The sequence below is a fragment of the Oryctolagus cuniculus genome, chromosome 1, assembly GCF_051225735.1.
Source record: "Oryctolagus cuniculus isolate XC-2025 breed Fujian yellow rabbit chromosome 1, ASM5122573v1, whole genome shotgun sequence".
NCBI lineage: Eukaryota > Metazoa > Chordata > Mammalia > Lagomorpha > Leporidae > Oryctolagus > Oryctolagus cuniculus.
Window position 1 is genome coordinate 42,729,819 of NC_142867.1, and position 25,849 is coordinate 42,755,667.

Sequence of the window (25,849 nt, forward strand, 5' to 3'; positions counted from 1 at the left end):
AATAAAAAAGGGAGAGAATGATCCAACATGGGAAGTGGGATACACAGCAGACCCATAGAATGGCAGATGTTCTAAACAGCACTCTGGCCTCAGAATCAGCCCTTAAGGCATTCAGATCTGGCTGAAGAGACCATGAGAGTATTTTAGGCATGGAAAGCCAAGACACTCGGGCAAAAAAAATGAAAGAAAAAAAAGTAAGAAGACCTAAATGAAAGATCTCTGTGAGTGAGATCCCAGTAGAAAGAACGGACCATCAAAGGAGGAGGTACCTTTCTCTGAATGGAGGAGAGATCTTCCACTTTGACTATGACCTTGTCTAAATAAGATCGAAGTCAGCGAACTCAAGAGGCTTCCATAGCCTTGGAAAATCATGACTAGAGCCTAGGGAGATTTCTGATGCCATAAACAAGAGTGTCAAATTGTTAAGTCAACAACAGGAGTCACTGTGTACTTACTCCTCATGTGGGATCTCTGTCCTTAATGTGTTGTCCAATGTGAATTAATGCTATAACTAGTACTCAAACAGTATTTTACACTTTATGTTCTGTGTGGGTGCAAACTGATGAAATCTTTACTTAATATATACTAAATCGATCTTCTGCATATAAAGAGAATTGAAAATGAATCTTTATGTGAATGGAATGGGAGAGGGAGTGGGAGATGGGAGGGGTGCAGGTGGGAGAGAAATTATGGGGCGGGGAAGCCATTTTAATCCATAAACTGTACTTTGGAAAATTATATTTACTAAATGTTTTTTTTAAAAAAGAAAACATACAACCATGCAAAATGGACAGGTATATTAACAGCATTGTTCAGTTTATCTTATATAAGAATGAAAGTCTTATCATCAAAAATAAAGTGGGTAAATCAAGCAGTCTGAAGGAGTTGAGAACATCTAGATAAATGATTTCTGGTGAAAATTTAGGATTGAATCATCGCCTTAATTGGCTTCCCTTTGTACTTTTTTCATTCATTTTGAATTACTGTTTTTTTTTAACTATAAACCAGAGTTTGATTTATTATCCAGACTTAAAGTTACAATGACTGTATTAATAATGCAGGTGAAACAAAAATGCATTATGTCTGTAACCATGCCATTTGTAAATAGCACAAAAATTAAGAAAAAATATTCTGCCGGCGCCGCGGCTCACTAGGCTAATCCTCCGCCTAGCGGTGCCGGCACACCGGGTTCTAGTCCCGGTTGGGGCGCCGGATTCTGTCCCGGTTGCCCCTCTTCCAGGCCAGCTCTCTGCTGTGACCAGGGAGTGCAGTGGAGGATGGCCCAGGTGCTTGGGCCCTGCACCCCATGGGAGACCAGGAAAAGCACCTGGATCCTGGCTCCTGCCATCGGATCAGCGCGGTGCGCCGGCTGCAGCGGCGGCCATTGGAGGGTGAACCAACGGCAAAGGAAGACCTTTCTCTCTGTCTCTCTCTCTCACTGTCCACTCTGCCTGTCAAATAAAAAAAAATATTCTTACAGCATTTGAAAGCTATTATCCAATTCAACAAAAAAGTCACATATATCATGGGTAAACAAGTGTGTTTTCCCAAGCACTATGCTGACATTGAAATGTGTTTCATTTCAATGAGTATTATTTTATTAATGTGAGCTCTAGTTAATCTGTAATCACATATTTTGTTACAATAGATTCACTGGGAAATATGGTAGCATATTGGGATGCAGTTACATTTGTCAAATTGTGGTTGAATTGAAGTCATAGTTTCTCTACTGATACAAGAGCTTGGCAAAAACCACCAGATGTGTACCAGAAGGATATATTGGTTATATAGAATTTAAAATAAAGAGTATTGTGTATTTTATTATTATTTGCAAATTCTATGATATATATTTATATTTTAATTTACTAAAAATTACACATGCACATATATGTTAGCACATAAATACTATGAGAGAAAAAGTATTTCCTGCAAATAAAATCATTGTTAAATAATTATAGCCAGCAAATGTAGAGTACATTTTTAAATCTGTGCGTAAGTGTTACAAACTGGCTTCTTTGTTGAATGGTTTGCATTAACTCTAGCAGGCAACAGGACATCAGTGAAGACCTTTGAGACTCAGGGAATCTCATATAGTACTTGCATTCCTGTTGTTAGCATTTCTAGTGTAAAGCCAGGAAACATATGGGTTATGGAAAAATGTATATGAATAAATCATTTGAGAGACTAATTCTGTTTTTTTCTGCTGTCTTTTATAGAGAAAAATGCATATACCATAGTCCTTTTTACAAGTGTAAAGATGTCATTTTCTAATGAATAGGATGGCAAGGTAATAGGATAGCCCAGCATTCCTTTAGAATGAAGAATAAAATTTCCAGGATTGTTTTCCCAATGCCAGAGAATTGTTCATGATGTTACAGAAGTAGGGAGAAGAAATGGCCAAGGTCTCCCACCAAATGATGAGAAGAAAAACAGTTTTATTCTTCATCATTTTAAGGTAAAATTCTGAAAAAAAAGAGAGAGAGGAAGCAGGGAGAAATATAATCATAATGGAGTTAGCAACTGAATAAATTACTAATTATATATATATATATATATATGGCCTTGAATTCCATCTTTTAAATACATGGATTTTAAAAGAAAAAAACAATTTTAAAATATGTATTTATTTATTTGAAAGTCAGAGTTACAAAGAGAGAGAAGGAGAGGCAGAGAGAAAGAGAGGTCTTCCATCCACTGGTTCATTCCCTAGTTGACCTCAATGGCCAGAGATGAGCTGATCCAATGCCGGGAACCAGAAGCCAGGAGCTTTTTCCAGGTCTCCCACTGGGCTGCAGGAGCCCAAGGACTTGAGCCATCTTCCACTGCTTTTCCAGGATCAGAAGTGGAGCAGCCAGGACTTGAACTGGTGCCCATGTGGGATGCCGGCACTACAAGCGATGGATTTATCCCCTATGCCACAGCGCCGGCCCCAGTATTTTACCTTTGGCTTAATAATTACTCCAAATAAAACCTTACCTCTGATCTTTTTCTATCTCTTCCTCTTCTTGCTCCTCCACCTCCTCCTCTTCTTGTTTTTCTTCCTCTTCTTCTCCCTCCTCCTCCCCTCCTCCTCCCATGTCCTCCTCCTCCTTCTTTTTTTCTCCTTCTCCTTCCTCCTCTTCCTCTTCCTCCTCCTCCTCCTCCTCTTCTTCTTTGCCTCCTCCTCCTCCTCTTTCACCTTTTCCTTCTCTCTCCTTCTCCTTCCTCCTTAGTCTCTTCTTTCTCCTAAGATTTACTGATTTATTTGAAAATCAGATATGGGGGTTGAGGGGATAGAGAGGCACAGAGATCTTCCATTTGCTGGTTCATTCCACAGATCACCAAAATGGCTGGATCCAGGGGTTTCAAGTGGGTCTCCCACATGGGTGGCAGGGGTGGTTCAAGCGTTTGAATCATGTTCCATTGTTCTTTCCAGGCCATTAACAGGGAGATGGCTAAGAAATGGAGCAGCCAGGACTCAACCAGCACCCTTATGGGATGCTGGGGTCACAGGCAGGGGCTTTATCTGCTAAGGCTCAATACCAGCCCCTCACTTTATCTTTTAAGGACAATGAGACTTTCTCCTTTTGGGTAGTCAGATCTTCCTCTGTTTCTGCTGCTCCACACTAGCAAGACTCTATTACTCGCATCTTCTTAAGTATATTTTTGCTGATAGAGATCTAAGACTAGTTCGTGTTCATAATAAAATTTTGCAAGTGACATATGTATATAAATTTATCCACAGAAAGAACATAAATGTAATCAGTTAAGGGTAGGTATTTGGCTTAGTGGTTAAACTGCCCCTTGTCTCGCATACCCCAGATCAGTTTGAGTCCCAGCATAGCTCTTGATCCCAGCTTCTCATTAATTAGCACCCTTGGAGTGAGCAGCTGATGGCTCAACTAGTTGGTTCACTGCCACCCACATGGGAAGGCCAGATTGAGTCCCTGGCTTCTGACTTTGTCCTGGCCCAGCACTGACACTTGCAGTCATTTGGAGAGTCAATTGGTGGATATGAGCTCTCTCATTCTCTCCATCTTTTCGTCTTTCTGACTCTCTAATAAAATAGAGAAGCAAGTTTTTTTTATGAATACTATCAATTAGAAAAATAATAAACATATATAATGCTTATATTTTAAGGTACTCTCTGGGTTCCTCCAAAAAGAGTATATGTTCTCATGTCTTCTAATTTTAATCATACCATCCCAAACATATCCTAACAACTTAGATATCTAGACAACCATTTCTGGATTAATGCAAAAATAGATTTATAAATTTGGAAACCTATTTTTATTATCAAAATTCTATTTATGGAGGTAATAGGTAGATAATACAATTATTCCTACCAGGTCATAGTACCCAAGAACAATCACAAAATGACAAGATGACTTTTATGTGTTAATTGAACATGTATCCTTTTGATTTTGAGAATGAATACTTTACAATATGTTGGAGTTTTTTTTTTTTTCTTAGAGTCCAAAAAGGTCATTCAAAAGGTAAGAGTGGTAAATATTTAAGATAAGACAGATGATAAGCAAAAACAAAAATTCTACAAAAATGTCTAAACCTATTTAATGGGAGTAATAGCTCTGAGTCATGAAATAGCTCAATCTTTAAATAACAGCAGTAGGAGTACTGAGGAAATAATTTTCACTTAAATGCTAGCAATATGTAGTGCTAATGCCAATTACCACAGCAGTGGGCATGGAAACCTTTACTTCAAATTTATAGCACCATCCACTCAGAATGTGTGAGCAGAAATTGCAACTTCGTTTGCTTACACTGTCACTCCTTAAATCTTTCCTACTTGCTTCCAACTTGATCTTCTTATCAAGTGACCATCTTGATTGTCATTACTAGTCCTGCAAAACTTGGTTGACTTTCCAACAATCTAGTTGAACATTGTTTGAGCACCTCTTATATGCTAAGGATTCAATTTCATAAATTTATAAGGCAAAGATTTTTGTTTCCACAAGCTGCCCTGGAAGAGTTGACAATTTCTAATTATATAATTACCCATAACCATTGAAGTATGACCACAATGATACGAAACATGACAAAACTCAAGAAGTGGAGTAGATTTTGACCTATGAAAGTATCTGGAATTTTCATTGATGATTTAAACTTTACTCTGGGCTTTAAAAAATCTACTTTTAAAATATTTGAAGTAGAAACCACCTCTGGAGGTAGTAGAAAAAAAAAACATAACACTTAATGTTCCTACTACGTAAAAAGAATTCCTTCTATATAACAGTGCCAATGTTGTGGAGGGAACATGATTTCAGGTGGGTTCCTTGTGTGTCCTTCACTTGGTAGCTTACCAAATCCATGTTTTTCATTTCCTTTCTAAAGATTGGGCAGAGCATATGTTCATTTATCTTTGAAGTGAGCTTTGGGTTGGGGAGACAGGATTGGAGAGATTATTATTAGAATATTAGATTACTATTATATTACAAAAAAATCGGAAATCGGCCAGCACCGTGGCTCAATAGGCTAATCCTCTGCCTGCTGCACCAGCACAGCGGGTTCTAGTCCCGGTCAGGGCACCGGATTCTGTCCCAGTCACTCCTCTTCCTGTCTGGCTCTCTGCTGTGGCCCGGGAATGCAGTGGAGATGGCCCAGGTCCTTGGGCCCTGCACTCGCATGGGAGACCAGGAGAAGCAACTGGCTCCTGGCTTCGGATCAGCGCAGTGGGCCGGCTGCAGCACGCCGGCGGCAGCGGCCATTGGGGGATAAACCAACGGAAAAGGAAGACCTTTCTCTCTCTCTCTCTCTCTTTTTCTCTCTTTCTCACTGTCCACTCTGCCTGTCAAAAACAAAATTGAAAATCAAAAATATAACTTTATGAGTAAAATTACAAAACGGTTGAAAAATGCTGAGTAGATATGACTACCTACTTCAGCTATTTCCTAGTCAGTTTTATGAATTGTAGATTAATGAGTTCTAATAAAAATACTTTAGAAGATTTTATGAACTAATATTGCATAACCACAAGCTGACAATACAGTTAAATGCCTGTTGAAAATGAAAGGATATCAAGCACATTAGAGAGTCATAAAAGATGAAAACATCCCGAATGTCACATAATTCAGAGGAGGCACATTTATTAGCTAATGCTTAACTTAATTTACAATACACAGTTTATTTGACTGAATACTTTCAATTGCATTTTCAGTGACAAATTTATACCATATTGTTTCCTATAGGTCATGAAAAATAACTCAACATTTTCCCTCACATGGTTTATTGAAAGGTGATTTATTATTGACCAAACAAAAAGGTTTTAAAGCCTAAATTTGTAGTTCACTTCCATATTCTCTTCACATTGGGAATATATTTCCTAAGTTTCTATTAACATGTATATCAAGTTTTTTTCATGTATGAGCTATAAATTTTAGTAAATTTTCCAAATAATAAGTTCTGATTATCTGGGTTTCAAGCCTCCTCTCTACTATAATATTCACTTACATACAGTGCTAATGACTATGAACCATGTTCATACTACAACATGACCAGTGGTCTCATACTTTCATGTCAGTTTGCTGTGTGAATGCCTGGTGAAAGGTGGGGAGAATCCTAGAAACCTTTGCCACAGAAATAACTCATCTATAAATCGATATTACTGTAGCCACCAAATTTTATTTCTCTAAATTGAAAAATAGATTTTTGTCTATTAAGTAATAAAGAAGAGTAGGCTGAGAAAAGTTAAATGCTTTGTTGAAATACTTATTAAATAAGTAATGAAGCCATGAATTTCACCAAGAAATTTAGTTCTTATAACCATGATCATTCCACCTGAAACAAATGAAAATGATAGAAGGTATGCTACATGTCTTAGTCATCTCAGACTGAAATATATTTGTGTGGCTTAATTAATCAAAATTTATTTTCTGAAGGTTCTGAAGATTGGAAGTCCCAGAACAAGGTGTCAGGAGAGTCAGTGTTTGATGATAAGAACTTTCTTCTTTGGTGGTGATGGATGCTTTCTGATTCCATCTTCATATGGCCTTTGCACAGAGCAGGAGCTCTGGTGTCTCTTCCTCACCCTAAAAAGGCATTTATCACATCATGAAAGGTCTATCATCATGACCTCATCTTCAAAAGTCCCTTCCCCTACATTTCAAATAACATAGCTTTTGGGGTTAAGCCCTCAAAATATAAATTTTTAATGAGACACAGTTCAATTTATAGCACCAAGCAAATTCATTATGTCCTAGTCCTCTCTTAACTATGCACTTTCTTAGGCTGTTAAATTAAATAACACATAAGTGGTTTTGTGACTTCTGACTTTGCTCTTTATCTCTTATGAAAGTTTTTTTCTATTTAGGAAGGCCCTGCATATTAATTTTGGGAGAGTGAATTTAATAGGAGGATACGTCTACTTTACTTTAAACCTATGGATGTTAAATACTGTGCTAAGATCAATAAGACATGTCAAGTGAAGAGAGCATATGAAAGACAAAAACAAGACAGAATTGTGGGGAGCAACTCGGACTAGACTAAGTTACTGGAATTAAGACTTATTCTATGCATCTGCTCTCCCACAATATGGCGCTGGGAGAGGAGTAAACAGCTTCTACACAGCTGCCTTTCACCAATTTGACAAGCTATAGGACCTGCTCCTGATTGGAGGAGAGCAGCATACTCGGTGTGTGGGTAGCAGAGTTGGGATTGGTGGAAGAGGACTATAAAGGAGGAGAGAGACAACATGCACCAGGAACACCTGAGGAACATCTGAGTAGCCCCCGAGAGAGCCGGCCAGCGGTGTGCCGCTCCCCCACGAAAGTGGGGAAAGTGGCAGGGGGAACTGCCCTTCCATGGAGGTGGAAGGGTCGGTAGCCAACCCGGGAAGAACCAGCAGCAAACCCAGGGAGGGCCGAGCAGACAAAAGAACAATGCAGGGTCTTGTGTCGTTCCTCCGTGAAGAGGGGGAGTGACACAGAATGTTAAGCAGGAAGGAGTGAGAGGGGCTAAAAGTCACCAAGGAGCAAAGGTGTACTCCAAGTACATGCAAGAAGGAAAGTACAGGGTACTGAAGAAAGGGAATCTGGAGAAAGTTGGTAGCAGTCATAGATATTTAGAGGAAAGAATTATAGCAAGTGCTCAAAAAATGTTTTTTCAGGCTACTGAGAATTACAGCTGGAATGAAGGAATAAAATAAAGCATGTATTTCTCAAGAGTAAATGGTTGATGTACATAAAATAAAGATGACATCAGCACCTGAGATCAAAGAGTCAGGTAAAAACAAGGAATGCAGGGAGAAAGTGGAGCTCAGATTGGCTTATACGTGCAATGTCTGCTGAAATAACTCACAGGACTTTGACTCCTAGAAATAAAGATTCAGACTCATCAGCGATTGGAGAAAATGAGGTTTTGTGTCTTCTCCTATTGTGTGTAAGATCCTTTAACTGTGTTCAATTTAGCTTCCATGAGGTCCAATTAAACACGAAACATACAAATACATGCATGCATCATTTTTAGGAATAAAAAGAGAAGTCATTTTATTCACCGAAATTAACTTTACTAGTTACTATGTCTACACAGGTAGAATTGGATGAGAGCAAGGACAAGGTGTACACCTTACGCATGACTCTAGCCATCTTACATAGGCTCTATTTTCTCCATTTACAGAATTTGTGAAAAATGAGTTCTGTAATCACTTACCAGGAGTTTGAATGTCCCAAGAAGAAAAGACTTGGATAAACTAGGCCAACAGACAATGGATGGGCAGCATCCTGTCCTACACCATGGAATCTGTGATGCTGTTCATTTGAAATTTACTGAAAGCTGCTACATACCCTTTCAGGAAGGAGGCAGAATATAAGTTATGTTTTGATATCTAGAACTGCTAGGGACTCAGAGACTCTGTATCAGCTTTATACTCACACATCGTGTACCATTTGATTAATGCATATGTCTCTGAATTCCTAACACCAGGAACTGAAATAGGACATTTAATTTCTACCACTGAGTTGTTTTAAGTGATTATAAATATGTATGTGTATATATATATATGTAAATATATATATATATATTTACATGATAACCTTCTGGAAGTTTGCTACAATGTGGAAAGCTCCTTTTCTCACTGTCCACTGTCCACACTGGTTCTCCCAACTTCTATTACTCTCTATCTCCAAGCAGGAACACATTTAGCACAGATTTCCTGGTACTACATAAACGGAGTTTATGAGGGGAACTTGTGATATGTATTTGTCTTTGATGCTTTGTAATAGCTTTTCGGGGTCACTGGACAGATGATTCGTGATGGTGTACCTTGCCAACCAACACTGCATGTTTTGATACTAGTATTAAAAGCCTTCAGAGGAATATATTTCAAATTGTTTTTAAGCTATTTAAATGAAGGTCCTTTTCAACAACTCTGTCACACAATGGCAAAATATGTTGCACTTAATCATTAGGAAATAACATATACATGTCTAGGGAACCATGAATAAAAGGCATTTTTAGCAAGTTTCTGTAACTGGCTACACAGTGGACAGCATTTTATTTTATTTTTTTTTAGAAAAGACTGAACCCAATGTATGTCCAGAAAATATTTTAAGGTGAGTCTCATCATTCTGAAATTTTAAGTGAAGGTTATACATGATTTGAAGGAGTTTATTAAACCTGTATATCCAATTTTATTTTTAAATTTTTATGATTATTACTGTAAAATGTGTTTCCATATATCATTTTTATTTTCCTCTGAAGAAATAATGCTGATATAAAATATAATTTACTTTTTGACTTTGCATTGCCTCTATCATCCAACTATATTATAAACTTTATGAAACTAAAATATTTATCTATTGTGTTCATTGATGTGCTAGAACAGAGCCTGGTATATACCACATAGTCAGTGAAATAAGTGAGTAAACTAGATGCCATTTATAATTTTATTGTTGGCATGCTTACTAACGTTGCCACTGTCAAACTCCATAGGGCACCATCTATGCTATCGTCTGTAGGGTAAGCAACCCTTGGAGTTGTGGAAGCACCACTGACCATTTCTAAGACATTCTGCGCTGCTACTACATTGTAAGATTCATGGAAGTAAAAACGTGTGTCTGTTTTATCCTCAGATATTACACAATCTGCTATATCCTCAGTTCATGGAATGGTTTTTAAATTACTAGTTCCTAAGTGAATTATTGAACTAAGAATTGATTAAAATAGTAGAATTTTGTGATTCCTACTTGAAGATTGGATGTTTTAAATGTGAGACTAACGGGCTGACGCTGTGGCACAGTAGGTTAATCCTCTACCTGCGACACCAGCATCCCACATGGGTGCTGGTTCTAGTCCCGGCTGTTCTGCTACCAATCCAGCTCTATGCTATGGTCTGGGAAAGCAGTAGAAGATGGCTCAAGTCCTTGGGTCCTTGCACCTGCGTGGGAGACCAGAGGATGTTCCTGGCTCCTGGCTTCAGATTGGCACAGCTCCAGCCGTTGCAGACATTTGGGGAGTGAGCCAGTGGATGGAAGACCTTTCTCTCTGTCTCTCCCTCTCATTGTCTGTACTTCCACCTCTCAAATAAATAAATAAAATCTTTTTAAAAAATGTGAGACTAACTGCCATCAGGAAGTGAAACTATTAGAAAAGTAATTTATGAGGTTTCAGTCAAATAACAGTAAAGATCAATGCAGCACAAAGTGTGTTTATGATTCATTTGAAAGAATGAAAATCATAAACACCTAGTTAGAAACTTAATGATTTTATCTTCACTGGCAGTGTACTTATTCAACTAACAAGCTTAGGTGAAAGAAGAAATAAAAAAAATATAAAATTTATAAAATGGTTATCTTAAAGTGGGAATGAGAGAGAGAGAGAGAGAGAGAGAGAGAGAGAGAGAGAGAGAATTTCATGAACTAAAAACCCAAGAGAATGAAATAGATATTTGTTATATGCTGGTTCTTTGATATACTCCAGTGTTTGTCAAAGAAAGCTATGAGTAAGATTCACAGCTGCTGTTTTATTACTCTCAACAGTAATGCATGAACACCATGAAACCTGAGGTGTAAGCAAGGAAATTTCTAAGAATTATAACTATATTATGCAAAACTAACCATTATACTCAGATATGCGTGCATGCACACATGCACACTCTAAAAACTTTTTGAATGATTCAAACTGAACACCCAAATTTTGAATAATCTGAAACAAGTAGTACCCTGTCTATATTCATGAGCAGGTTGCACATTCAGGAGTGAAGAATAATAACATGGGCTGCACTTTTCAGATTCTGAAACTAATGAGATGTTGTGAAGAAATTCTGGAGTCCAGCTTTTACTCTATTCCATTAATAGGCTAAGGTTGATTCTACACTATATCATACTCTTCCAAATACTGTTTCATTTAAGGTTGCACATTCCTCAGAGCATGGACATCAGCCAAGCATTCAGCTTTTTTCCAGGCTGTTGTTAGGTCTATGATTCCACCATTGAAAATGGCACTCTAAATGTCAAGCATCTCCTTTAGAGGAAAATTTCTAGGTCTAAGAGTTTTCCAGTAGTAAACAGAACAGCTCCCCAAAGATGTCCATGCCATAGTTCCTGGAATTTATGAATATGTTACAGTACACAGCAAAGGAACTTTGGAGATGTAATTAATAATATGTAGTTTAAGATAGAGAAATTATCTTGAATGAGACTGGTGAGCAGAACTCCAGCTGTGTAGATGAGATGCAGCAAAAAGCAAATGTCAGGGAAGTGAGAAGTATGAGATGGACTTGGAACAGGCTGTTTCTTAAGGGCAACGGACAAAGAATGAAAAGTGGCTTATGCAAACAATAGTCACTGCCTTGGAAGAGCTTACATTCTACTGGAGAATATGTGCGGTTAGAATACAACAGACTAGGTAATTTATAAAGATCATAAATTGGTTTCTTACCTTGTTGGAAGCTGGGAAGCCCAAGATCAGGCACTAGCAGGTTTGTTACCTGATGAGAACCCAATCTCCTCTTCCACAATAATCCTTGAGTACTGCATCCTCTGGAATAAAGGAAAGATTCACAATACGACAGAATAGCCATAGAGAGGGAACTCATTTTCACACACCTTTTTTTTTATATTGTCATTAATCCATTCACCAGAACAGAGTCTTCAGACTTCAGCTCTTTCTATTCAGCCCCACTTTTAATACTACTGAATTGGATATTTAGGTTTAGACTAAGAATTTGTGGGGAATAAACACCCAAACATAACAAAGAGATAAAAAACCAAATAATAAATAGTGTGAATGAATAAACTATACAATATAATACATGATTTTAAAAGTGAACAATATGAGACTGGTATTGTGGCATAGCATGTAAAGCCATCATTGAGATGCTGGCATCCTGCATGATAATAGATTATGTCCTGGCTACTCCACTTCCAATCCAGCTAACTGCTAATGTCCTGGGAAAAGCAGCAGAATATGGCCCAAGTGTTTGGTCCCTGGTCAGCCAAGTGGGAGACCTAATGAAGTTTCTGGTTTCAGCTTGGCCCAGCCCTGGCCATTGCAGCCAACTGGGGTTTGAACCAGGGGATGGAAGATCTCTCTTTCTCTTTTTTTTTTTTTTTTTTTTTTTTTTTTTTTTTTTTTTTTTTTGACAGGCAGAGTGGACAGTGAGAGAAAGACAGAGAGAAAGGTCTTCCTTTGCCGTTGGTTCACCCTCCAATGGCCGCCGCGGCCGGCGCACCGCGCTGATCCGATGGCAGGAGCCAGGAGCCAGGTGCTTCTCCTGGTCTCCCATGGGGTGCAGGGCCCAAGCACCTGGGCCATCCTCCACTGCACTCCCTGGCCACAGCAGAGAGCTGGCCTGGAAGAGGGGCAACTGGGACAGAATCAGGCGCCCCAACCGGGACTAGAACCTGGTATGCCGGCGCCACTAGGCGGAGGATTAGCCTAGTGAGCCGCGGCGCCGGCTTCTTTCTCTTGAATATATATTTTTTAAAATGAACAAGTAATCAGCTTCCAGTATTAGAAAGATAAATCAGATATACTCCTCCCTATTCCTCTACCTAAATAAAACTGAAATTCCAGGACAATACATTTGAAACATACACTCATGTTTTGAAGGGTAGCAAGAAGATGACAAATTGAAAAGGATACAGAGACCCTGCTGTAAGTACATTGAGTTTACTTTGTGTTTCTTACATCCCTAAAGCTGGCAATGTAGAAATACCAAGGCATACAGACAGAAGAAGTCTTCACAAAATACTGCTCTCTGTAGTCAATGGACCAGAACAAGAGAAGCCCACAAAACAGAAATATTTTAGTCATTGACCATTTACTTCAGTAAAATGCTGTATGGCCTGACATACTACAACAACAGTGGAAACTGTATGGGGAACTTGGACTTCACATCCACCTAGAACGAATGAGGCACCCTTCCCACCTGCAGCTGAGTAGGCCTAGTAGAAAATCAGGTTAGCGTTTCATCCCTAATGCCCTGCAATATCACTGTAGGTAACAAAGAAAGCAGTGCCATATGCCACCCAGGGAGCAGACATTCATCTTCTTTGCTAGAGAGGCATCAGTGGAGGTCTCTTAGGAACCAGAATCCACATCAGTGACAAGGATACCCTACCTAGGATGTCAAAAAGTCCAAGAGACGAAGCCAAACTTCTAACCTTGCCCATTGGTAAGTAGACAGAAATCTCCTTCCTTGGATAAAGTGACATCAGAGAAAAACAGAAGGAAAGGTTTAATAAGATCCAGATTCTTATCACACATATCTAAAATGCCTACATTTCAGCTGAAATTCACCTGCCAAGTCAAGAATCTGTAAAATTACAAATATGTGAAAAAAGGCAGTGACTGCTGCTGTTGTGATGAGAGAATTTATAGTTGGCAAATATTTTGCAGATGTCGTGATAAAAATAATTAAATAAGCAATTATGAATAAGTATAAGACAAATGAAAAGTAGCAAGTGTGGCTAGAAAGTAGATAGTTTTAGCAGTGAAAAACGGAGTAATAAAAAGGTGGAACTTTTACAACTGAAATATACAATAATGGCCTTTTTAAAAATGAACAAACCTCATCACTTAAGACCACAATGAGACACCCCTCAGATACCAACAGTACTGCACCTTTCCCAGCTTCAAGAATTCCTTTCTATATACATAAAAAGTGTGCATACACACTCAAACATACATTTTTAACTCCCACATATGAGTGAAAACATGGCATTTATATGTATGTCTGGCTAATTCAATTTAGTATAATGATATTGAATTCTGTCAATTTTAATGAAAAAGGATTTCATTCTTTTCTGCAGTTGGATAATATTCCATTGTGTATATATGCTACATCTTGTTTATACATTTGTTCATTGATTCTATTTAACGTTATATATTATTTCACATCTGAGAAACACAAGAGTTATATCTATGTTCTTGTAGGAACAAGGACACAGGTCTCAGCCATCTCATATCTATGTTCTCTCTTTCACGAAGACAAAAACCTCTATTCCTGCCATCCCCAGTAATATATTTGGCAGAGCTAGCCAAAGAAGAAAACTCAAGAACAGTGTCTGACTTTGTTCAAATTGTTCCAGGTTATGAGATTATTTTATGTAGCATCTGTCAAACCTCTAACCCTAACTGTAATAGCAGGTCAACAGCATTTCCTACTCACCAGATCCATGGATCACTCTTAAGGGAGGACTAGAAGATTGGCTTCACCCATAGGCCCCCAGTTAAGCAAATATTACCTTCTGGTATGGTGGATACCTTCTCAGGTTGGGTAAAGGCCTTCCTACCACTGATAAAAGCTTCTGCTATTTCTACTATGCTATTAATTGATATTATCTCACGATTTGGACTACCTGCTTCCATTAAATCGCATTCCCTATAACTAAACTTTCTCCTCAGATCCACTTAGGGTAAAATTCCTTCCTTTAGCTCTTTTAAAATTAGACTCTGGAAGCTGTTAATACTCAGCCAATTTGAAATTCTATATGGAAGGCCTCTTCTTTTACCCAATTTTTTCCCATCCAAAATTCTGAGGCTCTTCTTCCTCCTCTCACTTTCCCTTTTCTCACTGAAACACATTCTTATTTATGAACCTATGCAGACACACATCTATCCAAACTGCACTCTCTACCTCCCAACTATATCCTTCAAACCTGGTGATTGGGTCTATCTTAAACAAAATGAGGCTGCCTTAAAGCCAAAATAGAACTGGCCCTATCAGGTGATATTGACAGCCCCTACCTACTGCTGTTAAACTCAAGGCACTCTCCCATGTACATTTTACTTCATTGAAATTAGTAACATCTCTCTTATATAAGTCTGCTGCCACAGGAGCCACCATTGTCAGGTGGCTGACAGAAGAAATGCCCTCTCATGTCCCTGACAATTCCTGAAGTCCACAGATTTATCCATGTAATTCTACAAGAAAGTCATTAGTATTCATCTCCACCAGCCTAGTTTCCTGGCATCATCTCATGTTACTGGCTCCAGGTGGTCCTGTGACTTCAATCCTACGCAGATATCCTTTTTTATCTTCTGTTTATATTTATTTTTTACCAAAATGCACTGTCACCCTATTTTACTATCTTCAGTCACAGACATAGCCCTAATCCTTGCCATAGGCTTGGTAGCAGGCACCCAACTGACTGGAATCGCAGTGAAAAACTGCTCCTAGCATTCTCACTCCTCTTCTGGGAAGGGTGCTTTACTACTATCTGCTGTTTCTAACGTGGTTCCCTTTTGTGGTCCAAAGTCCACACATATCTCTCATCCACACTTCCTGCCTAAATTCTTACATATCTCTCATCAACATTTCTTCTACCACTTTATTTAAATACAATCTGAATGTCTCTTCATGTTGAATCTGTAGACACCTCTCCTCTAAGGGCAGGCAATCTCTCCCCACCTCCTTCCAACTCTTGGAAAAGGCCCATGAACTTGTTGTATTTCATGGACCAGAACCTTTATGACAGAACTTCAGGAAATATATCTCTTCTTACCTTTTCTGGAGTTCCCAGGAAAGAGCGCCAACAGGGCAAGGAGAAAAAACATTGATGGTTCCACCTGTTGTGCCTGCCCAAGGCATTTTAGCTATGGCCTCATCGATCAGTCTAGCTCCTTTATGCATCACATGTGCCTCTTTGCCTGATCCCATGATGTGGGTTCATTTCTCCATGACACTTGTGACCTAATTATCACCCTACCAGATGCACTCTCTACTGACCTTCACCACTCCTCACCCCAATGGAAGTGACTGCTATGGCAATTAGTCATCACATTCCCCTATCCCTAGGGAGCGTAGAGAATATCACTTCCCATATGATTGCATGTATAGGGCCAGAAACAGAGACATTCCTTCTCTGTGGCAACCAGGCATACATCTATCTTCCCATTAACTGGACAGGGAATTGTACTCTTGCTTTCCTATTTCCCTCTTTGTCCTATATTCTAGAGAAATATCCATATTCCATCCTTCTAATGCACCAAGTCAAGAGGGCTTTGGGGCTCATCCCCTTGATAATCTCATTGAATGTTTTGACAGAGATTTGAACAGGAATGTCTAGACTGGCCATTTCAATAGATAAGGCAAATAAAACTGAAGACATCCCTCACTCTCAAAGTAAATATAAACGATCTAGCACAGCAACTATCTCATCTCCAGGATCAGGTAGATTCATTGATGGCAGTAGTTCTTCTGGAACTCTGGTGAATAGATCTCCTTACTGCTAAAAGAGGATGACTTTGCCTCTTTTTGGGTAAAAAATGCTGTTCTTCACCAATAACTCAGGTATAGTAAGAGAAAAGATTGAATGTGAAAACAAACAAAAACCTCACTAATAAAATGTATTCCTAATGTAACCCTACCTCATTTAGGCCATCTTTTCAGCTATAAGCAATTATCTAATATCTCCTTTTTTCTTAATAATCATAGTGCTTCTATTCCTACCATGTATAATGAATAATAACCTTATAATTCTTACAGGAGCGAATGGCTGCCATATCCCAAGCAATCATGCAAGAACAACAAAAGATTGCTCTTATTCTTCAATCAATCTGATCTAGAGTATAGATAACCCACCCCACATCAACATCCCATATTAGCAGGCATAGCTAGAAAGAAACCAGCCTCCCATCTCCCTATTGCTATTCAAAATCAGGACTGATGGAACATTAGCCTCAACCAATTTAGCTCCTTGCTGGAAAGCAGCTAAATTCCCTTTATTCCTTTACCCCTGCCTTCTTTCAAGAGAACAGCTCAGACACATGCCCTGTATTGTTCCCTACCTCAACCCCTACATTCTTTTCCAAGTTTGAAAGCCCAGGAAAGTCTAGTTCAGCTCCCAGCTCTCCACCATGGCCCTCACCTCATTTATGCTGTATAAACCCAGCTATAACAAAATTCTTGCTCTCTGCCACGTCTGGTTTGTGTGCTCATGGGCAGTTGGCCATCTCTGTGAATTCATTTATCTTCTTGAATAAATTCATTTGGTTGTGAGTTCATACCTTGTCTCCTCTCTGTTCTGCCCCCTTTTCCTTAGAGTTCTGATAATAAAAACTGAGTATAAGGGAAACACAAGAACAATAAACCATTGTCCTAATCACAATCTGTAGAATTGATAGTTCTGAAAAATATTCCTCAACAGAGAATCCAGAGTGTGAAAAGGTGAAACAGTACATTTGATCATATGAATACATAATTAATTATATACAGAAATAATTTGATTAAAATATGCCAAAATTGATGCTTGCCTATTCTTTATTTTTTATAATAATAGGAAATGTGTCGCTCCCCCTCTTCATGGAGGAACGACACTAAGCCCTGCCTAGGCTTCATATCCGAGTCACGGCACCATTATGTCGCTCCCCCTCTTCGTGGAGGAGCAACACAGGACCCCTGCGCTGTTCTTTCGTCTGCTCGGCCCTCCCCGGGTTTGCTGCTGGTTCTTCCCGGGTTGGCTACTATCCCTTCCACCTCCGTGGAAGGGCAGTTCCCCCTGGCCACATTCCCCACTTCCGCAGGGGAGCGGCACACCGCCGGCCGGCTCTTCTCGGGGGCTGCACGGGTGTTCCCCTTAGATGTTCCCCATAGATGTTCCTGGTGCATGCCGTCTCTCTCCTCCTTTATAGTCCTCCTCCGCCAATCCTAACTCGGCTGCCCACACGCCGAGTACGCTGCTCTCCTCCAATCAGGAGCAAGTCCTACAGTTTATTGATTGAACTGGAGGCAGCTGTGCGGAAGCTGTTTACTTCTCTCCCAGCGCCATATTGTGGGAGAGCAGATGCATAGAATAAGTCTTAATTCCAGTAACTCAGTCCAGTCCGGATTGCTCCCCACAGAAATGTTATGATGTGTAAACTTAATTACCACAATATAGCTTAGCAGTGACAAGTGGTATGTACAGGTATGTAATCTGAACTATCTTGTAAGAGAAAGAAAATGTAGGATGAAAAAATGTAGTTTTAAAAGTACTGGTATTCATTGAGCATGGTGAACTATTTTAGTGTAGTCATCTAACTGGATAAGAAAGGCAACTGTGTAAAATATTATTGTGTCTTTCTGAACATCTAGATTTTCTACAATGGGTTACATTTGAATATAGTAAAATATTTTCTTTCAATTAGCAGCAAAGCTGAATGTTGACCTCGTTGTTTACTTTGTATTTGAGGCCAGGAGTGAAGTTACTTGAACCTTCTCAACCTTCGTTTTCTTTTATATAAAATAGACACAGTAACAATACATACCTTTCCAGGATGTGAAGGTTGAAATTTTTAATAGAGGTATTCCATAAAGATTGATGAGTACAGCGCCTTGAACAGTAAAGTTTCCCCAAAATTAACTACTCATAATTGTCTGCTTTTTTTTCTTCTTTGCATATATTTTGTCTGTTCCAATAAGAGATAATGTTATTTAGCTCATGTTTTATCTCACCCTATAAGATTAGCAATGCTTTTTAATGAGATATTCTGAATCAAAAAGTTCTAATATACAAAATATAGACTCTCCACTTACTATAAGATGAAAATTTTGGGAATGTTATTTTAACTCTCTCTTTCTTATTCCCCCCCTTTAATAGTCTTTTTGATTTGAGATTTATTTTATTCATTTGAAAGAGAGAATTACAGAGATGTAGAGACTGAGAGGTCTTCTATCCACTAGCCACAATATCTAGAGCTGAGCCAATCCTATGCCAGAAGTCAGGAGCTTCTTCCAGGTCTCCCAGGTGCATGCAGGGGCCAAGAACTTGGCCCATCGTCCATTGCTTTCCCGGGTGCATTAGCAGGGATATGGATCAGAAGTGGAGCAGCCAGGACTTGAACTGGCACCCATATGAGATGCCCGGGCTACAGGCCAGGCTTTAACATGCTGTACCACAGCACTGGCCCCTTAATAGTCTTTTTTAAAAGCAAGTTTAGGCTTAGAGAAAATTTGAAACATGTAAGTGCTCCTTCTTTGTATTTCTTTGTGTCTGTATTTTGGCAATATTTTACTATTGCCAATAATTCACTTTATGCCTTCAATTATCTGACGAACTTAAATGGAGTTTTTGCTTTTTGTTGTTTGTTTTTTGTTCTGTCTGTTCAATGTGTGTGTGTATGTGAGTGTGTGTGTGTGTGTTTGATGACATACAAGCTTATTATATGCTGCATAGAGAACTGGATGGGAAGTTTTCAATTGTTTTTAACCTCTTGGAGCTCTGTGTCACTACTCTAAGACTTGAAATCTGTTCTCTAGGAATCACTCTCACAAATGAATTCACACTGGGACTATTCCTGATGCCTGCCAGCTTGAGTAGTAGCACAGTTCTATAGTATTCATCCCAATTTTTATGAAAGCTCTAGCCTATTAAGTTTTCCCTGAAGCCAAGGACATGAATCATTATGTAAGTGTCTCCTAAGCACTCAGTTCATGTAATGAATGTACTAGGCCAGAAATAGTAATATGCAGCCTCAGATTCCTTCTCAACTCAGCACTCCGAGGTGTCACTGTCAACCGATTGGCATTGGTTCGTGAGATTGAAATGGCTTTCCATATCTCCACAGGAAATATGAGAAATCTGTATTTTAAATGAGGCTTATTTCTTCTAAAACGTAACTTTGCAGCCCAGACAGCAAATTGGGCATTGTTGGAATTCAATGCAAAGCAATGATTTTACATAGATTAACACTAAACACTGGTAGAGATAAGCCCATAAATCTTGATAGCGTCATACTAAAGTTTATTTTTATTCATATAAATTCCAAGTTATGCTTTCCTAAGCAGCGGAAACTCTCCATCAAATATGCTACAAGAATGCAGGTTCCTTCCCTCATGTGATTCCTCCAGCTTCCAAAGTTTCCATGCTCAATAGCAACAAGAAAGAAGATCTCACTTGAGATATTTCCTGTACATAGGTTTACTGGAACTGAAAATTGGATCTACCCTAAATAATCTGCATAAATTGATTAAGTGATTTAAATTTGTTGAAATTTTTGATCTCTAAAATTTTTGAAATAATTCCTGATGAAATTGACAAGGATTATACACTGTAGATATGCAATTTTTTTTCTTTTTTTTAAACTTTTATTTAATGAATATAAATTTCCAAAGTACAGCTATGGATTACAATGGCTCCCCCCCAATAATGTCCCTCCCACCCGCAACCCTCCCCTTTCCCACTCCCTCTCCCCTTCCATTCACATCATGATTCATTTTTGATTCTCTTTATATACAGAAGATCAGTTTAACATACATTAAGTAAAGATTTCAACAGTTTGCTCCCACACAGAAACATAAAGTGAAAAATACTGTTTGAGTACTAGTTATAGCATTAAATCTCAATGTACAGCACATTAAGGACAGGGATCCTACATGAGGAGTAAGTGCACAGTGACTCCTGCTGTTGACCTAACAAATTGACACTCTTATTTATGACGTTAGTGATCACCCTATGCTCTTGTCATGAGTTGCCAAGGCTATGGAAGCCCCCTGAGTTCACCGACTCTGATCATATTTAGACAAGGTTATAGTCAAAGTGGAGGTTCTCTCCTCCCTTCAGAGAAAGGTACCTCCTTCTTTGATGACCTATTCTTTCTACTGGGATCTCACTCACAGAGATCTTCATTTAGGTTTTTTGTTTTTTTGTTTTTTGTTTTTTTTTTTTTTTCCCCAGAGTGTCTTGGCTTTCCATGCCTGAAATACTCTCACAGGCTTTTCAGCCGGATCCGCATGCCTTAAGGGCTGATTCTGAGGCCAGAGTGCTGTTTAGGACATCTGCCATTCTATGGGTCTGCTGTGTATCTCACTTCCCATGTTGGATCATTCTCTCCCTTTTTTATTCTATCAGTTAGTATTTGCAGACACTAGACTTGTTTATGTGATCCCTTTGGTTCTGAGTCCTATCATTATGATCAATTGTGAACAGAAATTGATCACTGGGACTAGTGAGATGGCATTGGTACATGCCACCTTGATGGGATTGAATTGGAATCCCAGAGTATGTTTCTAACTCTACCGTTTGAGGTAAGTCAGCTTGAGCATGTCCCGAACTGCACATCTCTTCCCTCTCTTATTCCCACTCTTATATTTAACAGTGATCACTTTTCAGTTAAGTTTCAGCACTTAAGAATAATTGTGTATTGATTACAGTATTCAACCAAAAGTATTAAGTAGAACAAACAGACAAAAAAATACCAAGAGGGATAACATATTAAGTTGTTCATCAACAGTCAGGGCGAGGGCTGATCAAGTCACCATTTAATACTAAATTATCTTTCTTCTTTTTTTCTGACCTGGGAAAAAGGCGGGGCCGGTTCACCCCTCCTTAGGCAACCTGGTGGTCTCCCGCTCCCAGGAGGTCACCATATTAATGCCGAACTTAGTGCAGACACCCTATCGGCATAGCACACAACAGCCCAGAAATCTTGGACTCAACCGATCCTCTGGCCTCAGCCTCCCGACTAGGTGGGACTACAGGTGTGCGCCACCGCGCCCGGCTCTTTCTTCTTTTTTTAAGATTTATTTTATTTATTTGAAAAACAGAGTTACGTATTTTGACCAAGTAGATCATATTATATAGGGCACATTTATAAGTGGAGAAAAGCTTATACCAGTTTCTGAAGGATGACCAAAAGGGAAACCTACAACAATGTGTGAGTAGAAGACTCTCTAGTGGCCTAAAATTATAGCTGTTCATAGGAAAAGCATTTGAAAGAAAATAACTCAATTGCACCTTGCCTGATATTGCCTAAATAAGAGGTAAAATGTACAGCCTCAATGCTCACCTAATATATTCAGACTCCAAGAAAGAAAATGGCTTGATACTTATCAGTAGCTGCTTTAATTACTTTTATTCATTCTGGTTCACTTGTGATCAGCTCTCTAGGTACTTGATAGGACAGTATAAAGTCAATGAGTTCTTGTTCTTCATGAATAATCTTTTTATTCCCTGGACTGTCTTTTCATAAAGGGAGAGTCATAACTGCACAGTACTTAATTCCAATCAAGTTGTCCACTGCAATTTTCAGGGTGTAAGGTGTGCTCAATCACCACTGTAGGGCTATTCACTGTGGCTCTTAGGTCTTCCAAGAAAATCAAGCATAGGGAATTTCTTGGCATATAAATTAAGTTCCCTGATGCAAATGATGACAAGCCTCAAATTCAGGTCTGATGTTTATGGCTAATGAGGAAATCTGTCATACAGGTAAAATTTTCATGCTAAGAATATTCAATGATAGAGTGGGTATAATATAGACTATAGACTAAAAACATCTAGTGTGAAAACCGCTCTCTCATTCATTAATTGGGACACTTACTTTAACCCTTGGTTTCCTCGTGTGTAAAATACATATATTTTATATAAAGCTGAGTGAATTTGTGAGCTCCAACTAAAACATTATTCAAGAATATTATTTAAAAGTGGAAAAAGGTTGAAAAACAAGTTTTCTCTGGTAAACTGATATTAAGTGGTTACTATGAACTAGCGAGTGTATCCAAACCTGGAGAGTAGCTCAGGTTCCATGCACTCAGAATTCTTACGATTTGAAGAAGAACTCAATATTGGATAATTTCCTCATGTTCCTTCCATTCTAGGGGTTCTGGAATTAAGGCATACTTCTAAGTTCATTCAGATGGTTAGTCAAATTCTGTTCCTTGCTACTTTAGCACTAAGGCCCTATAGAGCTAAGAACCTGCCTGCTTGCTCATATCAGCAAGGGAGCCATCTTGGCTTCTAGAAGATGCTGATATTCTTTGTCATGCTTTCCACCTGAACCATACCCTCCAACCGCATCACAGCAAAGTTTGATAAACTCCCTCACAAGCTTCAAATCTCTTCAGCTTTTCCTTTTGCCACATCTCTGCTTCCAGCTTGAGAAAAATTCTTGTTTTTAAGGGCTCATATGATTACTTTGGACCCATTTGGATAATTCATAATATTTCCGTGTTTTAAAGTCCTTTACTCTAAATATATTTGTGAATTCTCTTTATGTTATGTGACTTAATACATTCACAGTAGCTGGAGACAAGGATGTAGACATCTTTGAAGGGCCTATTCAGCCTATCACATGGAGTACATTGTGTGAAACAATTGTAGTGGGTGCTTCTAGGAAATATACAGTTTTTTAGTAAAACTAAACGTTGCTGAGACATTACTGCAGACACTTACATGAGAGAATAATGGGGGCAAGCCTTATCCCAAAAGTAAAGCATGGTATTTTCTGGTGAAAATGACATGAGAGGAGAAAACAAGGACACAGAGATTCATTAGAAAATCATACAAAAATCTAAATTAGGAGTCCTGAAATGGTTTAGCTAGTTGATTTTGGCTCAGAGTCTCTCATAAAGATACTGTATTGATGTGGATCAGGGATGTGTCATTAAAAGACTTAACAGGGCCTTAACATTCCACTTCCATGATGATTCACTCACATGGTTGTGTTTTGCCATGTCCATGTTTCAATCTGTGTAAGGATGCTTAAAACATCTTAGTTGGCTTCCATTGAGATGACTATCTATTACCACTTCATGAGATTTGGGTGGCTAAAAATTGTTTTAAACTATTCCTGACATATTGCAAATACTCTGAAATGGCATTATTATTATTATTTTTTTATAAAACTGTAAGCAAATTGCTAAGGAAGCCCAGAGAAATACAAAGAATAATCTCACCTGATGGAAATAAGATAGACTAAGGCATCCATTTTCCAAACAATGAAATTGTAGCAGGTCACATTGTATATTGTGGAAGTTGGAAAAATATTAGACAAAAATCTGTAAGATAAATTGAAATCAGGTGTCTTCAAAAACACAAAATGGTCTGTATTGTTGACCACATAAACAAAATTGAATCGCAGAGCATGCATTTGTATCTAGAAGACAAACAGCAGCTATCTTTATGTTTAAATACACTGATAGGGGCAGACATAGTAATGCATCAGATTCTAGGATTGACATTCTCAGAGACAACCATGAAGTATGTTTCCTGGCCATTGTATAATTAGAAATATCTCTTTTCTATTACAACCCATTTGAGATGATAATTCATGAGTTTTTGTAGAAATAAGGACTTGGTTAACATTGAAAAAATGGATTTGTACATATCTTTAAGCAATAAAATCATATCAATTAAAATCTCCCCAAAGTAAATGATTGTCTATTAACATTTTAATGTTTTTACTTGGGCCCCTGATAGCCACATGGGAGACCCAAATGGAATTAAAAAAAAAAAAAACTTATTTATTTGAAAGGCAGAGTTATAGAGAGGCAGAGGCAGAGGCAGAGAGAGAGAGAGAGAGAGACAGAGAGAAAGAGAGAGACATCGATCAACTGGTTCTCTCCCCAAATGGCTGCAACAACTAGAGCTGCTGAGCTGTTCCAAAGCCAGGAGCTTGGACCTTCTTCAAGATCTCCCACTTGGGTGCAGGGGCCCAAGGACTTGGGCCATCTTCTACTGCTTTCCCAGGCTATAGCCGAGAGCTGGATTGGAAGTAGAGCAGCCAGGTCTTGAACCAGAGCCCATATAGGATGCCTGTACTTTAAGGAGGTGGCTTTAACCACTACACCACAGCATTGCTCCCCCCCCCCCCATGAAATACTTGACTCCTGTATTCTGCCTAGCCTAGCTTTGATTGTTTTGGGTATTTGAAGAGTGAGCTAGCATAGGAAAGATCTCTCTCTCTCTCTCTCACTTTGTCACTTTTGCTCTTGCTATGCTTTTCAAATCAATAAAAATTAAAAATTAAAAAAAAGACTAGACAAAGTAAATGACTTGAAATAGTTACCAAAATTCCACCTTACAATTTTTGAAAATGCGATGTTTATTTCTAAATCATTAAAATATACATAGAACTTCTAAATTTTAAATCACAACTCTTATCTGGTAATTGGCTCACTGATGTCTAGACAGAATACAGTGTAATAGAGAAGAGGACAGAGAAAAGTGGGACAAAGTTGTCTACTTAAGAATTTGCAAATGTGACATTATTAAAAACAGATGTCTCAGAGTGCTGACAGTACATAATATGCTGTAGCCATTTGAGGACCACTGAGATCAGAGTTTGTGGTTTGACTTGGCACTTATCATGGCCCTAACTCATGTCTCAGCACACAATGAGCAGATGAAAAACCTTAGGTCTCAGCTTCTTCCTGGAAAAGAAAATACTATGGCCACATAGTAAATGCTTCAGATTGCCTGGGGAATGACCAAAGAACTGTTTGGTGTCTTGCCTTTCTTGAAGTGAACACAGGCTCAGCATACCTTTGCTTCTTGAAGACCGGTGAGAATATAATGACATTTTGAACTACCATCAATCATAACTCCTCAATCTAGACCAGTGCAGAGTAAATGCTTGAAAAATGTCAGATCCTAATTTCTCCCAAGAGAGGGAAAGTGTTAGATGGAACATTTAATGATAAAACTTTTCCGGAACT

The 25,849-nt window shown here is 38.7% G+C and overlaps 1 pseudogene; it reads right to left on the reverse strand.

The window, feature by feature from the left end:
* Positions 1 to 21,596: 21,596 nt before the first annotated feature.
* LOC149128368 (signal recognition particle RNA) lies at positions 21,597 to 21,916 on the reverse strand (annotated as a pseudogene).
* Between the last annotated feature and the right edge of the window lie 3,933 nt (positions 21,917 to 25,849).